We start from the raw sequence: 19,517 nt of genomic DNA on the forward strand, positions 1-19,517 counted from the left end.
AATCAGAAATAACGAGTGCAATTTTTTTTCCGTGCATAATAATATATTATAATATTCGGCGATACTATAAGTTGTTGCCGTTTATGCGAGCGTCTTAAAAGTACTTCGTCTGAACATAAAGAAGTACACAATTGTGTACGCAATTATTACAATGAAGTAATAACTGATAACAACAATATAATTAAAATTTTTATTAGCAATCAGAGATGATAATTTTTTGAATCTTTGTTATAGAATATTCTTGTTATCACGTTTTGATACGTCTTTAAAGCCCGAAGCGAAAATAATTTTGTTCGTCCGAAAACTAATAGTTAGGCGAATCTGCACTCTGCCTGTGGCTAAACGATTTTTACTATCAGTCCGTTTGATTTTTCCTGTCAACAATAATACCGTAAACCGTTCAAGTACGAGCGCTATGCAAAAATTTCCGTCAGGAGATATTTCATCAATCGTGTCATCGCTGTCGTCATTAGTGATTATCTTCGCGGGCGAGTCCGACGACTGCGCGATGTTATCATTACCCGGCGATCGCAAGTGTCGACCACCTTGTTTTTGTAGACCGACCGACGCACGAAATCTCTTAGAATATTTTTCGTATTTTCCAACAGAGTGATTAATCATTGATACCGGACACGTCTTCGTCTTATATTCAATGACTTATACGCACCTGCATATCGTGGTTATTATTATCATTACTTGTAGTCGAAGACCTGGGCAAACGACCGGGGGATAATACACGTATTACTCGCGTTCCGCAATCATATTGCATCTGTTTAATGGGTATGTTTCGTGTTCGAAAAGTATAATATGGACTATAGTTGCACCTCGTTTCAAAAACAACAAGATTTTAAACTATAAAACTGATGTTTAGCATAAAACTCTTATTTTTCCTTAATTTTTTATTCGTTTTTCTCGATTGTATAAAAAATTATTGGGAATTTTTAATTTTGACCTCTTCAAAATACAAAATAGATCCGATTTTTATCCAAAACCACCCTCAAAGTTGAGGTCCGTGTCCTCGTACGCACATACACACACTTAAAATAAATAAAGAACACATATCGTTGTAAAATCAATAAATTCATCGCTTCAAGTGATGACTGTTATAACTAAAAACTAATTATTTCAACGTGACCAATACATCATTAAACGGCTCGTTATATGAAATATACCTACACGTATTTCTCTATTATTCAAAACGACAAGAAAGTTTCGTCTATTTAATCGTCTGCACATTTGACGAGAACGGAACCATTCCTGTAGTATAGGTGTCTCGTGTCCAGAGATTTCTGTAAAAAAAAGTCATATTAAAAAAAAAAGATAAAATAAAAATAAAAAAAAATGTCCTACACAGGACTCAAACGCGACTTCGACCACCTCGCCGACCAAGTCGCCGTCACTTAGGTAAGTATCGCGTTTGTGCCTCAGCAGCGCATGTTCATGACGTATACGTATATAACGTACAGCACCGTAATGGGTAGGACTCGGCGCGCACATGTGACGACCACTACATAAACACGTTTGTGAACACGGCGACCGCGGTGACGTAGGTATCAGAGTCGTATTACCCGGCGACCGCTAGCGTCGGACGGTATATTATAATAATAATATATTATTGTTGTACGCGTACAATACGATTTGCAGTGTGCCGTGCGCGCAAAGTCGTCGACAGGATTTGTAATCGAACGTCGCGCATAATTTTCTGATCTTTTTCGTGTACAACAGACACACGGACATGAACACAACATATAATAAAATGTATACTGTGGGACACACATAGCGCACCGGGTAGGTCGTGTTGTCTGTGTGTGTGTGTTGTGTGTGCGCGGGCACGGTATCGATACGCGGTTGGCTCGTCGCCCAATCGTCCGTTGTGTGTATACAGGTACCCATGTACCTATAATACCCATGTATTATATTATATTGTCGTATTGTCGCCGTATCAGCCCGACGACTTGGCAAATCCCTCGATCAGCCTTATCCGTGTACTTACGTATAAATCGTATATTATGTTACACATTTATTATATTGCGATATTTTTCGTGAACATTTTTTACTATTATTATTATATTATTGTTGTTGTTTTGGAGGAGAATCAATACATTTACTAATAATCATGTAAAACGATGATAATGTTTATAGAACCCTTTTACTTTTCCTCGTCGTACTTAACTGTTTAATAATTTTCTATCTTTTTACGGTGCAATTAATCAATTCAGAAAATGCTCGTTTAAAATTTGAATTTTTATTTTGGATACATTGACTTAAAAAAAAAAAATAGAAAACAATATAAACCTAGCATTCTTTACGGCTAAAAATAAAAATAAGAGGTAATACTCGTTTAAAAAAAAAAAGTTTGTACAGCTGCCACTTGACTCTTTTTAAAACGGAAAAATAAAACCTAAGCATTTAAATACAACGTCGTTTACTATACAGATAATATTATACTTATTTATTCTGAAAATCAGAATTTGAAAAAATACACAGTTTAAGGATAAAAATGCAATAATTGGTGAAAAACACCAACGGTAGTTATGTAGGTATAATATATACTAAGTATATTATATGTTTAAATAATAAAAATTCAAGTTTGAATTTGAAAAATAACATGAAGTAATTAAGAAAAAAATATTATTTGTGTATTTCAAATTTCTGCAGTATTTTTCTGTGGTAGATACACACAAATATATAATACTTTACAATCTATAATATTTAAAAATAATTCAAGTACCTATATGATATCTGCTGGTGAACGCAACGTGGCATAATAATAATATATAATGCGAAATAAATAACACTTTTGGATTGCTATGTATTGGCTTCTGATAAGCGAAACACTTCAGGCATTATCTGACTGATATATTATATTATTTATGAGTGATATTATGTGATATAATACTGATATGTAATAATTTCAATAATATTCCTTTCATTTTTTTTCTTAATATAATGCAACAGTTTTGTGATACAAAATGAAAATGAACTATTTACGGTGTCTAAGGCGTCTAAGCTCTTCAGAATTAGGTCAATTGGTCTCTGAGATATCTATTGTACTCGTTCGTGTCAATGTTTTAATTTCCCAACAAATTATTTGCGCATATGACATCATTTTAGAATACATTTTGAATATTTTACTCGACTAATACTTAGTAATTATCATTAAACAGAAAAAAATGTACATTTCAATCGATATATTTATCATCACATTTTATGTTGTAATTTATTAATACTATTTGATAAGTTCTTTTATTTACGAATATCTAAATATTTTTATATTTACACAAAAATATCACCGCAACATAATACAATAATAATACATGTTGTGTTTATATTTCTACATCAATTTAACTCAGTCAGTTATAAATAATTACAATATACTTGCACCGAGTTTCCGTGAAACGTATAATAAAATATAAAGATAAAACATAAATATTTATTAATGTATTATGCCTGTATATTATAATGTGTGTGTGTGTGTTTTTCTTTTTAAGAACATAATGTGTAATCATAGTAAATGGACGGAATCTTAAAAACAAGGTTCGTGCCATGGTCATTAAATTGTCTAGTAGGTGATATCGTATATTATGTTCAAAGAAAAAAAATCACGATCTTATGCTTAACACATTTACCATAAACTTGGTATCCTTTTGTCTAGTAAATAAATCCTTATAGAATTAACATATTATTTTTATCTAATGCAAAATTGTTTGTATAGATAAATTAATATTGTAATAATTCATTTGTATTTTAAATTAACATAATACGTCTTGGTTTTTGTTTTCGTTTTGAAAACATAGCTTATGTTAGTTTAAATCACATTAAACTAAACGCAAATAATCTATAAAATGCAAATTAATAATATAAAAGTAATTATTAATTTTGTTATGTCGCTACAAATATTTTTTAGTAGTCAGCACATGATAATTTGGCACAACTATTCTTTTTTACTAATAAAAATATAATTAGTCTTTAATTTTAATATATTATTTGTTTACATATTTTAATTTTATAGGTATGTTTGGATTATCTACATTAAATTCTAACTAAAGCAAGTTAAAATAAAATCCATAACTAAAAAATAAAACTACTTAATATACAATAATTATACATATAATATTTTATTCAAGTCATCCAATCTTCATAATATTTATTTCTCTTAAATATTTAAATTTTAATGTGGCATTTCATACTTCTTGCATGATAACTAAAAACAAATATGTCATATATTTTTTTTTATTTTTTTTTATTATACATCTATAAATGCACTGTAAAATAAGTTTAAGTGTAGTAATATAATTTAGTTGCTTTAGTTTATACGTGAATGAAAAGACCTTCCAATGAATGTACTTCGGTGCAATACATTTATAATTTAAAATCATTTGTAAATAAGTATTTAAAATGTTTCAATTTTTTCTGATTGAGACTAAATACTTATAAAGCTTTTGACCTAAACTATAATAACTACTTACCTTAAACGTATTCATTATTAAACTGTATTCTTAAATTACGTAATTTGAGTATTTTAAAGTCTAATACCAAAATATCTAAAATCAATAATCGAATTTATTTTTATATTATAATAACATAACATTATTATATATTATTTTAACATTTATGCTTATAAGTTTTGAACAATATTCATTTTTATAATTTATACATATTTGTTTATATAAGCTATTTCAGTATTTGACACTTTAAAAATGAGCTTAGTTTTATTAATATACAATATTATATTATACAAATTTAAGGTTGTCACATGAATAAAAAAAAAATTCACATTTAAATAAAATTCTTCATGAATCAAGCGGATTAAAATGCTTTTTATTCGTCATAAAATTATTAAATTTAAATTAATAACAGGTATATAATATAAAATTAAATACTCGAAATTAAAATAAATACACAAAATAACAGTTCATGACTTGGACGATGTCTTCATAACAGAATATAACTAACATAACTTAGCTTTATGTAATAATATGATAACTATATATCGAACACTATGACTATTTTGATGACTTGTATGGAGTGATCGATTTTACTACCTATAGGGTATTAAAAATGTATGTCAAAAAAAAAGTAATATTCACTTTTGAGTTTTGACAATCGAAATAATATTACCATTGTTTGTTGTATTAGTAACAGGTTTTAAAAACGTATAATGATGAAAATTCGAGCTGCACCACACAGACAATAAAATATTTACAATGCCGCGTCCTGCAGGCTAAGCCGATATTATAATAATTATCATTATAAGGTTACACCGTGTGACTTTAATATTGCTGCATGTCACTCCAAATAATAAATAATATGAGGTATATAGATAATATTTAGTATTAGACAAATCACGATCGTATACGCTTAATTTGTAGATTGAACATATTTTATAACGGATTCAAAAATTATAGTACATACATTATAATATGATATTGTTCTAACCTTTTTAGGAAACATAATCGCAAGAAGATCAAAGCTTCCATTAGTGACGATTTCATAAAATCAAAAACCTTTGTAAAAGTATTTAAGTTTTTCATAAATATTCATTTACGGTTTAGAAACGCTATAGCTTAGTTTAATAAAAAGTTTCATGTGTTATGCACAAACGTACGATGTGATAATTCTCGTTGATATATTATATTATACTTTTATTTTGACTACGTCATTTAATTGAACATCGGAATAGCTCAAATAAAATAACAGTCTAAAAAGTATGAACTTGCCAGTACAAGAAAAATCTGTTTCGTGTTTATCTAAAGAATAAGCAAGAAACAATAATGGAGGCGTTGAAAAAAGTAGTGTTACTGAAGTATTCTGATGGTGTTACTATCGCAAGAGAGAAGCATAATTTTACGAACGAGATACACTTTGATCGGTATGGTAATAATCAAAATTGATTTTACCGGTGACATTTTGCGAATCGTAGTTCGATTGAGAAGAAAACTGTGATTGATCCACGTGCTAGGGTGAATAAAGTCCGTTGTTATAGTCGTGGATCTGACGTATACATATTATATTATGTTGCATACAATCCTGCAGCTGTTCACGTATCTATACGCGACCAAATCTCTATGATCGGCGGCGGCGGGAAATTGGCAAACGAAATAAATGTTTATTCCCGATTTCCATCATTTATTGAATCGCGTCGTGTTTCCACAGAGTTAGGTACTACGGACGATGTCAGCCACGCGGCAACAATGGCAATAATAATAACGACGACAATCGGCTCGTAAACAAGCCGCAAAAGTATGTGGTAAAAAAAGAGAAGAAAACCGTCCGTTAGTTGCACGCAAGCGAAAACAAGGACAATTTATTATCATCTGCACCGTTTTCAACCATGAAACCTGCTGCAGTGCGGTACCCACTGCGTCACCACGGCCGTCGAATGTATTTCCATCATCGGAGACTTTGGAGTCGAGTAAAATCATTGCGGTCTTAGTGCCAAGTACCTACATGACATATTGTCGATATCGTGTACGCGATAAAGGCAGATCGGTCTAATTACGCTTACAACCAGGTACAAATGCTAAATAGTAAATAATACAATATCGCACGCGACCTGCACTTTGATGTGCACCGGTGCACTGCAACAGCGGGCCGATACCGTTCCGAAACGTTAAGTAATATTGTAAGTATTCAATATTATTATTTTTACTCAGCTGCAGGTACGACGTATTTATTATCGTGTTCGACACGCATTTTCAATAATAATAATTGTTCGCGGTCGCCGCCGTGAAATTCCTGCGCCGCGGATGCTGCATAAATACGTACTTGATATAGCTGTCACGCGAAGCTATTTATACGTTAAATCTGCAGTCCGACGCACCGAGTCGGGCTTATGTTATATTGTTATAGCGTGGTATATTGGAAAAAGTTTACTAGAATAATATACGAGCAGGTAGGTACGTACTATTTACACAGTCCGACCGCGATTTCACCGGCGACGTGGGATCAATCAGACCTAAATCTAATCTGGTGGTACCACATACCTGTGCGTGTTGCAATGACGGCTGACGACTAATAAGAATTCAATCAATATTTAGTAGGTATTTACAAATGGTTATTAAATGCAAATGATCGTGTCATATATATATATAATATAATACATTAATACCTAAGCGAGTGAGAATACGTAATTTTTTAACCATTTCCGTAGAAATCTCATAAATGCTTCGAGTTTATTGAAATAGAATGCGACGATGACGCACATAACAATTTAATAATAACGGCCTACCGATTTACCGTTCTAATCTGAAAATAATAATATGCGATTATCGTCTATCTGATATACGCGTTCATATTTACTTCTTTGCTTTAGAACGGTTAACGAATAAATAATGATCGATGAAACACATACACGTAGACTGTTCATATATGAAATTATTGTTATTATACCTGACGCGCGTTTGTTCACACAGTTTACGCTTTGACTTTTTGTAAGATTTTTTTCTGACCGTTTTTCGTTTTTATTTTTTTTTTTTTTCTTAAACTCAACGTAAAGAAAAAATAACGATTAATCACAAACCTTACGTAACGCAGTACAATACATATGCGGACACTCAAAATGTTCGTCGATCGTAATAACTACATTATACACGAGATGCCTATAACTACTTCGATATTTTCACCACGAATATACAGCGTGAATGACAAAGCATGCTGCTCTCCTCGAGTTTATCCTTTATTTAAATTTCAATTTTTGTCATTTCTAAGTGTATATCTAAAATCAATATTTTTTTATTATTTTTATGATTTTTTTTTTTTTTTTTTTTAATAAGAATCGCCCTTTTAATAAATTATTAAGCTGTTGATTTTTTTTTAAATGTTTATGTTCCTTTATAAACATTAATTTTTTATCAGTAATTTTTGATTTATTACATTTTTGTTCAGAGAATAATAGAGAATGATAATATAGATTTTTAACGCAATATATGGTGGGGCGATTTGTAAATTAAATTTACTAATAATGATCAATTCAAATTTTATAATTCGTAAAATTGCCCAAGCTTAATAAAATATTACATTATTAGACTAAATATTACATCTACTTATTATATTATAAAATACTATTTTTAAGGGCTATAATTCTTGGTTCACAAAGCTTAATAATTTAGAAATAACTCGATTAGATTTAAATTTAAATTTATAAACGCGTAAAAAAATGATTTACAAAAGTGCTTAACAAATTATTGTATAAAAAAAGGCTGTTCTCATTTGGAAAAATTAAGTTTGTATCACCATAGGACACTCTTTGAATAACATAAAAATCTAATTATTAAAGAATAAGTTTTTTAAGATGAAAAATCAGAACTTTAATAAATGAATAATTAAAGAATAAAAATAGGGTGAGCGTGCACGGTGAATCACTCTGTATATGCATCATCTAAACGAAAATAATTAAATTTTCGTTTTGTTTCGGTATCGTGTCTACCTTATATATATATATATATATATATACAATATAATCGATAGTAATTGTGTTCTATTTTATTTTTATTTCGTACAGATATTTCTTTACGAAATAAATAGATTCTCGTATATATCCTCTGATTGCTTTCATCCGTGTAATAACGCGTGTTATGATTTTTAGGAATTCCGTAGTCTTTTGTTAACTTATTAGTCGAGCCGTTCTGAATAGCTATTCTGTTGCCTTCGTTCATAATATATAGGCATATTATTACATAACAATATTTCTTTATTCTCCAACATTATAATACACTATACGTATACGGCTATAGTAATTATACCCCGTGACGTCTTCACCTGCCGACCTTCTCCATCGATTTGCATGTCAACTATCGCGGGTTTTATACAGTTTGCTTTTTAAATTTTAACTTCTCGCATAACATTAAATTAATTTTAGTTATTTAAGTACGTATAAAAGTATAAATTCTAATAATTATCTAAGAATTAAACAGTCGTTTATTAAGTTAATGTATGTATTTTGCGATTTTTTTTTTTATTATTATTCTTATTGTATTTTAACTTATAAGTTTTCACTATTTACATCATAAATTTTCGATTTCATATTTTGAAGCAAAACATTTTCTAGAGGGATAGAGGTGTATGAAAATGAAACTTTAAAATTTTAGATCGATTAGTTATAACTTATAAGTATTTAATTTTACACGAAGTGTACTGATACTCCATAATATTATGTTGCACTATCCTGCTAATCTAAACTTTAAATATCTACTTATAATTTATGAGTCTTAAAACATAGAAATTAAAACTAACTCATTTCTAAAATTCTATTTTTACACCTCAAATTTCTCAAAAAAATATTTAATGTGTTATTGTTTAAAAAAAAAAAAAAAAAAACAAAAATATAGAAAACAAAAAAATGGTAAAAAGTATAGAATAATATAAATGAAAAAAAAGAAATGTATATTTTATTAAAAACACGTGAAATAACCGAAAAATTATTGTTTTTATCACTCTGTAGCATGTATTTGTATAATATATAAAAAAAAATAAAGAATTTACATTTTAAATGCGGAGCATTTTTAACACCCATCAAAAATATTATACCATAAACCCACAAAGAATGACCATAGCTCATTTTTATTGTATTATTCAAAATGATTTCCATACACTCACGATATACGTTATGTACAACGGTCTGTAACAATATTATTTGTCTGTACGCACACAACTGGTTCGTTAACATTTTACCATGGATTTGTGTCTATATTTCTATAACAACTGAAAAAATATTTTTTTCGAGTCATGTTTGTAATAGCCGCACGCCATTCGAGCTCGTTAATGCCTTTTCGGGTGTTCAACGTTCAACTACTTGCGAATTTCTCAAGAAACGGAGAAAATAATGTAGTGCACGAAAAGCAGCGAAATTCTATCAGGACGCAACCGTCGTATTCGTATAATGTAATATTATAGTCTCTCGTGAATTTTAGTTTTCAAAACACCTTTTATACGGATTACTGTTTCATATTTTTTCTTCGGATTTTCTACTACAATATTGTATAATGATATCTTGTCTGCGGTAGTTCGGTCGCGGGGTACCGCCTACGCGCGTATAAAACTTCATTAACCACTCGTATAGTAGTACTATAGGTTAGGTTAGGTATACGAGTTGGTAGGTATGTATTATACGTCATAAATATTGTGTCTATGTATTATTAGTTATTAGTGATGTAGTCGCTCTGCGGGTAGGCGTCCGGATTGACGACTGCGGATTCCGATCGAAAATTTAATAATAAATCGACGTGGATCATCGCGATCCGCCGACATGAACGAGATTTCGCCAATAAGTCGAATCGGTAGCGGCCGATCGGAAACTCGCGACGTGAGCGTCTCATACGTCATGTACGTATATATATTATTATAATATTATATACGCGCTCAAATACGTTTTCACTCTTGGCCGGATCACATCGTCGGCGGGCGTAACCAGACGTACTATATAACAGCTCGAAATTAGCCCGAAATTAAATGCATGTATAGTCACACGAAACTCGTTACCAGCGAAACACACACAGATACACTAATAAGCATTTAATAAAAATCATTTTTACGATCTTGATTAACCTCGATCGAATAAATCGCCACCATTTTAATGGATTTCTCGACTGGCTAATGGTATTTTTGTCGGAAAAAATACATTATGATTTGATTTTATTTCACCAAACCGGTGTAAATTACCAGTCGAAAATGACTGCACGGTCTGAGCCTAAAGGTTCGTCTACCATGGTATTATACATACATATTATATACATATGCGCTTCGGTTAATGGAAACCTTCCAGTTTTCATAATTACTAGTTGTTGCCCAGACAGGTACAAATAGAAATATATGTACATTAAAAAAAAGGAAAAACTTAAAATGTTTGAAAAAAAAACGATAAAGAGAATGTATGGTAATATCGTATGTGTTCGAATAAACGCTGAATCACATAGTCCATTTCGGTTCGCACCGATAATTATGAGATAGGTACTTGCAGCATTGTCAGAACGAAAAAGTAAATTAACTGCAGCAAACGAGATACGTTTATATGCTGTAATAATGACGTATAATGACGCTTATTTGACATTTTTCCTTCGTCGTTTCTCGGAATCCCCGAAACCATCATCGTTGACACTTATGCGCAATGAACCACGACGCGATTACATATTTTTAATGAATTATTTATATTATTATTAGTGCTCTTATTTTTTTTTATTTTCGTGTTAACTAATAATCTATGCTTTACTTACACGATTACGGTTGTTAATTATAATTTTCTCATTATAAAATAATATTATTTACACGAAATCTACTGAAAACTTTAGTGTATGCCACGTAAAAATAAGTTACTTATAGATAATATATTATCTGACAGGTCTACATTAAACCCACCTAAATGATGCATATGTATTATGTATATGTATGTTTAGAATAGGTAGGTATGTGAAACTGGTTCACGAATTACGTGTAACCCGTCGGCTAATTTTTAAACTAAACATACTGCACACGGAAAAAGCTTAGATCATAATTAAAATAATAATTATATTATAATATAACGGTTGTGATATTTATTTAAGTAGTTATATATTAGTATTTAAAACTCCAAGATGGATTACTAGGAGTCGAGTCGGTACTATGATTTCACAGTTTCCGGTAAGTTATAACGGTATTACTATATTCTGATTTACTTAAGCTGAAACAATATTTTTTGTATTTTTATTGATTTTCGTGAAAAAAATCTAACCAGTGAACCTGACCATTGGCACGTTATTAGTTTTAACTATATTTTCATTTCTGAAATACTAAACTCTACCATAGTTAGAAATCTACAGCATGCGTCCATAAAGAAAACACTTACTCAATGTAAATTAAAGTAACTGACAGAAAAATCATTAATGATATGTTATAACTGATAAAAATTTAACGAAAATGACTCGCGGGTAACGAAAAACAATGAACGTATTTATCAACAGTTGTCATCACTAATTCAGGAAAATAATTTTATAATAGAGTTCATTGTTCAATAAAGTAATCAATTTTATTATTATATCATCTATGAAAAAAATAAATATTTACGAGAAATATTTAGCAAAAGATATAATGTTAGCAAAAATAAATAATTCCTAAGTAATAATTGGAGTCCCGAAATACTTAATCACTATATTTACTGTGTTCAAAACCAGTACTTTACTGTAGAAACCGTGACATATGACAACCCTAAAGTAAGTATTCCGAAATATCAAAATCCTATCGTGAATATTTATATTTTTAAGAGTCAAATAGAGAAATTGCAATTAATCGTACAACCGTAAGCAATTATTAGATAATGATTTGATTTTTTACATTACAATAAATTTAACTTTTTTTAAAAAAAAAAAGCGGTTAAATTGCGTTAAAGATATCGGGGCAGATCCGTTTTTAATATAAAAACTTTTTTTTGAAAAATAAAAACTCTACATAGGTTTGAATCGCATCCAATTGGGATAGGCAAAAACTTTATCTTTTTTAACCAAAGACCAAAAAGTAATAATATAATATATACGTTGGACAAAAAAAAAGCATACCTACATTTTTATATTTTTCATATCATGTTTATTTATTTTACAACCTAAAATCGCGATTCATGGACTACATTGAGTGTAGTCACGAGCTGCACTTTGCCTGTATTTAGTCTAAATAATAATTACCCATTTTTTTTAAATGTATTTTTAGCGTTATTTGTCATTCAAAGATAATTTTAAAATGAGTCAATGCGACCTAAACAAGTTTTCCGTTTAAAAATAAAACCAAATTATTAAAATATAACTCTTTTCCTAAGCGTGATAGTTTTTCCTGTCAAGTCGATTTTGATTGTTGAATAGTTTGATTTTATTATTTTCGTACAATATCATTATAGTTGTATGGCCGCCGCGCTATGTAAATAGAAATTGCTTGCATTTCACCCTACAATGAATAGTCGGAATCTTTGACATATTAAACGTGAGTAATATTGGAAAGGGACGATAAAAATAATTTAATTTAAATTTGCTTATTCCATTAAAGGTAAATTAAATATGAGAAAAAAACTTCACGTTTTCCATTTAAATTTCAAATATTGTTATAAATAAATGTATTTAGTTATTTTAGTAAAAACTAATAAGGCGAAAAATAAAATACCTCTATTAATTATTGAATATACCTTAGATTTTGTAATTCTTATTTCACAGTTTACATTTTCATGTTTACCTACTATATTCTGTTTAATATTTTATTATGATATTACGATATTATCATAGTAAATTGTATATTTTGCAATTTAATTAAATCATCTTGTTCACAGTAAATTACGTATAACAAACACGACAGATAAATAAATTAAAATAAAAGTTCTATATATGTTTACGTTTTACATATTTTGTATTAGATACAATATCTATTACAACACAAACACATTATTAAAATAAATATATAAGTTTATTAAATTGCATTTTTTCTTTGAAATATTTCTCCAAGTATAAAATTTTTATGATTTTCATTATTTGACGGTAACTTTTTTTTCAAATATTTTTCTTCAAAAAAATAATAAATGTTAATAATTCAAAGAAATTCGTCCATATAATTATGCTTACACGATTTTTCAAATTGTAATATTTATTATACGCTTGTTACCATTGCCTCAAAATTAATAATAATTATTATACATTATAATTCCAACTCGAAAACGAATGTTCAGTCATATCCTATTTTGGTCGAAAAGAAGGGGTTTTATTTAATTTTTTTTTTTAATCGTACATAAATTCTAAAATCCAACCGTGAGGATTACTATACGGATCGAGTATGGAAAAGGCGTACGCATATACTCATCTGATAAATGTAAACTATCTTGCGAACGTCATTAGTAATAATAATTACAGGGTACTCCATGGCGGCGTTCCATTAATCTCGGTCCAGATGACAGAATATTATTTAAGAAAAAAACCTCGAGATATATATACGTGTACATAATAACATATATATATATGTGTATATTTATTATTTATATATACACACGCTTGCATATTTAATATATATACACATATTATATTTGGGGGAAATTAAAAAAAAAAAAAAGAGGCAAATTATAATCACCGCATAGGGAATATAATTTATATATATATATAAAGATATAGGACTAGAACAAAAAAATAAATAAATAAATAAATAAAAATTATGAAAGAAAAAACAAAGCCATATAAAACTGGTAGAGCTCTACAGCGAGTGATGTGAAGAGAATTAAAAACGTGAAAAAAAATATAGATATATTCGTAGGGTGTTATTTAGTCCTTAGAGGTTTAAGTCTGATTTACGATTTGGATTATTATTAATAATCTCGGAAAGGAAAATACTAATAATAAAAAAACACTGCTCTGTAGACTGCTGATTAATCTTTTTTAATTACGAGACACCGATCTTGTTGTAGCTGGCCTATTGTGTTTATGTTTCGCGACCACATTTGGTTTTTCGACGAAGAGAATAATATTATATGTTGCGTCGAGCCGGAGGCGAGTCATTAAAAAACACATATAAAACTCTACCCCTAAACGCGCGCGCGCGTTTATTTATTAATATATATTTTTATTTTTTTTTTTTACATACTATTTAATTACATGAATTTGTTTCCGAGGATTTGGTCGGAACACTGAACCGAGTGTACGCACAGAGAACATGTATTATTTAAGTACCCATGTTTATACAATAAGCAATACTAGCTGTTATTATGCTTAGTATTTATATCGTTACAGAGGCCGGTCACCCTATTGTTCAGTGTGTTACCGGTATTCCGTGGTATCAGCTTTAGGCACGACTCGTACTTTATCCGATTCTTGTTTTTAAAGTCCATACATCTGTATTCTTTAAATATTAACATGTGGACTGAATTCATTAAGAGCGAAGAAACGGAAATATGACAAATAAGTACCATGTATTATACATTTGGCTTACATTGCTTGTTAAAAAACTAAATAGATAAAATTGTAATTTTAAATCAATAATGAGACATATTACCAATAAAACTGAATCGTTTTATGAAAATGAATAAAAAAATTTAATTAAAAATCTACAGAGCTTCTTTAAAATTAATGAATTGTCAACTGTTACTTTACCCGTATAATTTAAAACATACCAAACAATAGACAGACTTTACGGTTAAATGTAGCTCCTGCAGAGTATATTTGAGGGGAAAAGACACATCGTCAGAGTGAATACTTCGAAAATCTGCTGATTTAATTTTTCTTTGAAATAATGAAGTATATACGTGAAAACCAATATCGTCATTTCACACGTCGTAAGCTTACTAATAATATGTACATCGATTTAGATCATCTTGTGAAAATCCTGGCATATATCTGATAGTCTGATTGTGTTGTTTAGTGAAACGATTACGGTACTAGGGTGAATCCAAAAAACATTTCTCATCCAAATGAATTCCAAAGAGTTTTAAATCCACCGCGGTGGTTGAAAAATACAAATCGATCACGTTGCGTTCACACATATCTTACGGTTACGAAGCACACCTGCCAGACACGATGCTCGATTATAAGATACCATTAAATTGACGGTAATCGAATGTACACGCGTTTACTTATAACTACGTTTCATAAAATCAGAAAACAGCTTTATACCCCGCCGTTTTTTGTATTATTATTGTTATTATTAAATCTTCACGTGTGGTGTACAACAAAATGCAATCTTCGTCAAAACGCACATTATTTTCATCCATTAGACATTAAACGCGCGTAATTTTATAATATTGTAATAATTATTTTCGTAATAAATATTATGTTAAATCGACTTACGGTTTTGTGTCTATACAGTAAACGCGTACTACCTAGGTACTTCTATTCACATAATACCGCCATATAATTGTTATAACGATGTTTTTTCGATTTTTTCAGGTCTTACGATTGTATATGCGCTACTACCTACTGATTTTTAATGATCTGACAATTAGTTGCCGAAAGTCATAACGCGATTTTAGAAAGGCTTGTCAAACGGTTTTATAAACCATCAAGTTATCTGCTATATTTGAGTCTTATAAATAATTAATCTTATTTTCGGAAGACAATAATTATTACCTACTTTCTACAGAGTGAAACAATGGAAAAGGTATAATATAATGAATTAATTAATCAAAAAACTGATGATTGTGTTACGTAATATAAGATATTGCAACTACTCCACCCGTCTACAATATTATACATAATATATTTTAATTTAGAATAATTTAAATAGATTTAAAACTGTCATTGTTTTTTCTTTCTCGAAATCTGTAATAATTTATTTTATTAAAATACCATTAAATTAATATTGAAAATCTTAAGTACCGCCTAAGTAATTTATTTCAATTAAAAGTTTTTCTTAGAAAAAAATCTTTAAATAAAGTTATATGATAAATAATCAAAACTATGATAACGCAAATAATTAAATAACTAAAGCCATCAAATCATTTGTAGACAAAAGTTCTAAGTTTATAATACTTTGTAAATAATTGTTACCTTTCATCATTGATTTTAGAAATTCTAAAATCAATGCTTTCATCTCTAGAGCACAAATATTGATTGCTTTCTTTTAAAATAAACCTATTGATTGGTGTATTGAAATGAACAACAAATAATTATATTTATTGTAAAAACAATTTAAAGTACATACGAAAATATTTTGCGACTAGTCCACTTTATCTTCTGGGAATTGTTCTAATCGAAATAATGATTATTAACCCACGACTGTAATATTACTGTTGTGTTGTTGCTATTTAATTATTCTAAAGATGGACAATTATACATTTTAAAATTGATACATTTTACCATGGTTAAAATTTAAAACATCCTAAATAATAATATTAATTGTTGTGTATATTTTTTTATATATTAATTGTGTGATTCAAGCAAGGTTCAAATATAATTAAAATGTTCAGTCTATCAGAATAAAAACATAGGTATTTCATTATTACTTATTAGATAATCTATAATAATTTAGTAATTTCTGATATTAATAGATACATTCAAATAAAAACTTTTAAAATATAAATCAAAACATAAACCTATTCTATTTTAACATATTTTTAAATTTAAATTGTTCAGTTTCTTTGAAGTTTTCCAGGAATATTTTGTTTCAGTTGGCTATAAAAAAACTTTCAACATGTTTAGCATACAGACTTTAGTTATAAACATATAACTCATATTATAAGCCTTAATTCATAAAAGATTATAATGTTTAACTATATACAGAATGTTGTGTAAAAGAATATTTATTTTTTTGTGAAGTAACCTCATATATTATTAAACATAATTTTGTCGCAGTTTTTCCCTAGTTTGTCTGTTACAATAACACAGTAATCTGGAAAACCACATTAGCTCATGTCGTACGGTAAAGCGCGTTAAAATAATAAATGCATTGTTATTAATGAAACATTATTGAAATCAGACGTATTATTTGAGCTAAAACCTTTTTAAAATCATTAATAATTACGATCAATTAAAACCAATCAAACATAACATTATGAAAATCCTTCGTGTGGGCTATATAATGTGCCATAATACTCATATTCAACATCACATTATTATTATTATGATATACATATTTTAGTGGATACCAATTATACCAAATTAAATATACTTAACTGCCTACGCGACTTTATAGATAAAACTATTTACTGATTTATTAATTCAACTCCTAGTGGTTTCGGTGATTTAAATTAGGTCACCTTTTCGTCAGTGAATTTCTTTTATACGACTTTCGCGATTTACGATTTAAATCTCGCTATATATTATACACAATAATATATCGGTATACGAGCTTAGTATATTGTGCATGTAATGCACCGGTCGGTTGTCTTTCTTTGAAAACGACCTCAGTCGCCAAGATCGTGAAATATATCACTAGTGCAATAGAAGTGTACTGTTCATTGACACCCGGTGCAGCCAAGTACATGTATTATTATTTATACATTCGCACGCCGTGTAAAAGTTCAACCACGAGACTTGTTTATTTAGTCGTATACATGGTTCCACGACCCGTTTCCGTCAATCGAATAAACGGCGTACTTACCTATCCACGTGGGTGACGACTATTAAAACTGCAGCGACATGTTTTGTCACGTTTCGCGTAGATAAATTACCTTGAACTGCGCAGCTACGTCGGATCTGCAGCAGGTGCACCTATAAATATTTGTTGTATACCTATGCATTATAACGCCATACGTATTATGCATTATTATATACATTATAATATATAGGTGTTAAATATTGTCACTGAACAGCACCATATTCAATAATATAGTATTCAAATGTTATAATATCCTTATCGCAGTTATCGGGACCCTGACGTTCGGCGACGTATGCTAAAAAGTTTGATAGCGTTGAATGAATTGTTGACTAATAGACCGGTAGGTACTAGCAGAAGTAATATTATAATTTACCACCTTTTCGCTTATAATAATATTGCAATAAAATAAAACTATAAAAATATGATTAAGATTTCAACGTTGTTTAAATCTAACACAAAATTAGGAAAAAATATTATTTGAGTGTAATAAGACTCTAATAAAATAAAATTACAAACATTTATTTTTGGGTAATTGAATTACTGAAAGTTCAGAATTCATGTTGATTTTTTATTTATTAATTTATAATTATGAATTATTATGATTACAGAACTTCTAAAACCAAATGAATTTTATGCAGCTATAATATTGTACGAAGGTATAGGTACATGGCGATAAATATATGCTTAACAAACTTCGAAAGCGTAATTTTTATTTATATTTTATTATCAGGGCTAAAATTTTAATAACTTAAAAAACTTAAAAAGTGACCCTAAAAATACCCAAAAAATAAAAAATGACCTTAAAATATTATAAGAAATGTATAATAAATATTAACTATTAATTACTATTTCATACAGAATTATTTAAATTATAATATTGTGTATTTTTCTCAGTGTATTGAGGGCCGACTCAGTTGGTGTCAACATTGTTTTTTAAACTTTATGATTAATATCTTTCTGATTTAAAGAGACAATATGTATATATATATATATATATATATATACAACGCGCACCCATGTGACCTATACCGTGGAAATGAAATTTCCAAGTGACTAATGTCGGTCGAGACGAATGCATGACAATGGGAACAGTATGTTTTGTTTTATTTATTTATTCATTTATTTTTTTTTTTTGAAATATTAACGGCGAATGTGACTATATTTATTATGTATACTCTTTAGTGTTGGTTGTCTTATAGTTTCAAAATTCATTGGTTAGTAAGTACTGGATAAATAATAACAATAACAATAAAAAAACGTTTCTAAATTTTGCGTGGGACTCAAAAACAGATAGTCTATACAAAAAGAGAGCGAGAAATATTCATTTACAACGTTGAAAAAAAGTTGTGACAAAAAAAAAAAGTGATGCATGTCTTCCAGCTTGTGAATTCTATTGTGATTATGTCCTTGTAAACTAATTAAAATATTAGTGTAGAAAGTGTGTTCATATTATTATTATATGTTTTTCATTGATTAATAATATATTATAAAATATT

This window comes from Melanaphis sacchari, unplaced genomic scaffold (assembly GCF_002803265.2).
Source record: "Melanaphis sacchari strain LSU unplaced genomic scaffold, SCAv2.0 Contig113_pilon_pilon, whole genome shotgun sequence".
Classification (NCBI taxonomy): Eukaryota; Metazoa; Arthropoda; class Insecta; order Hemiptera; family Aphididae; genus Melanaphis; species Melanaphis sacchari.